Source organism: Myotis davidii, unplaced genomic scaffold (genome assembly GCF_000327345.1).
Source record: "Myotis davidii unplaced genomic scaffold, ASM32734v1 scaffold425, whole genome shotgun sequence".
Taxonomy (NCBI): domain Eukaryota; kingdom Metazoa; phylum Chordata; class Mammalia; order Chiroptera; family Vespertilionidae; genus Myotis; species Myotis davidii.
In genome coordinates this window covers 1,043,999-1,045,336 of record NW_006296413.1, presented here as the reverse complement: position 1 = coordinate 1,045,336, position 1,338 = coordinate 1,043,999, and positions in this window count along the sequence as shown.

The following is a 1,338-nucleotide window of genomic DNA, read 5'->3' as shown; positions in this document are numbered from 1 at the left end:
CTTGACTCATTTTTCCAGATCCAGCTCCCCTGAGGACTTCTAACAGGTCCTGCTGCACCCCGGGGAGCTTGGTTTACCAAGAACTGGGGTGGAAGAAGGCGGTGGGGTCTCGTCTCTAAGCCACGGGCTCACATCCAGGCTCTGTCCCTGAGAGCTGCAGGACTGATCACACTCAGTTTCTCCATCTATAAAATGGGCAGAACAGCAACTACTTTTAGGGGTTGATGGCGACCTTAATACCACTGCTGGTTGTAGGAAAGGCTGACAGGGGTCAACCCTTTGAACAGCTAGCTTCTTGGGGGGTAACAGCAGATGCGGGGCATTTGTGAAATGAGCAGATCCAGGTTTCTAGCAGGAGGCTTCTGAGACAGAACAAAGGCTCAGACTGAAGCTGGCCAGTGGGTCCCCTGCCCCAACCCTGACCTTTTTTAACCTACAAAGAAAATCGCAAGGTCCCTTCTACCTACCCATGGTTTCTCAGAACCAGCAGCCCAGCTGTTAAGAACTTACTGGGCTTAACAGTAATAACACTAATGGCTGCATAAAAATTCACTTGTAACCCTCAGGGCAGAGTGACGAGCGGAGCCTGGGGCAGGTTCCCGTGTGGGGACTTTGCAAAGGCCTGAACTGTCCTCTTGGCTTAACTTCCTTTTCTTGGCGGAGGCCAGCCGATCCTCACAATAGCGTCTTCCTGCAACGTCAAGGGCGGCGAGGCCCTTGGTGTAGAGCCGGGGTGGGAACCTTTGTCTGCCATTTGGATATTTATAACATCATTCAAGGGCCATACAAAATCATCAACTTAAAAACTGGCCTGCTATATTTGGTCATTTAATTACCTCACCCCTAATGCCTTGGCAGGGCCAGACCTAATGATCTCTCGGGCCTTATACGGCCTGGGGGCGGGGTGTTCCCCACCCCTGGTCTAGACCATCTCCACCACGCCAAAGCACCCCAGGAAATCTTTTTTTTTCTTTGTATACTTTTTCCTTTCGAACACCCAAAGCAAGAGGAGATTCCGCCACTTTTCTGCAGCTTTTTTTTTTATTGGGGTAAATGACACATCACAGAATTGTATCATGTGACCATCTCTCAGTGCACAGCTCTGCGGCATGAAGCACATTCACATTGCTGTGCAGCTGTCCCCACCATCATCCCTAGAACTTTCCATCTTCCCAAACTGAAGCTCTGTCCCCATTAAACACGAATCCCCACCCCTCCCCCAGCTCCTGGCACCTTCCGTCCTACTTCCTGGCTCTAGGAATCGGACTCCTCCCGGGGCCTCCTGAGTGGGATCCCACAGGATCTGTCCTGCTGTCACTCCCAAGCACCGTGTCTGCA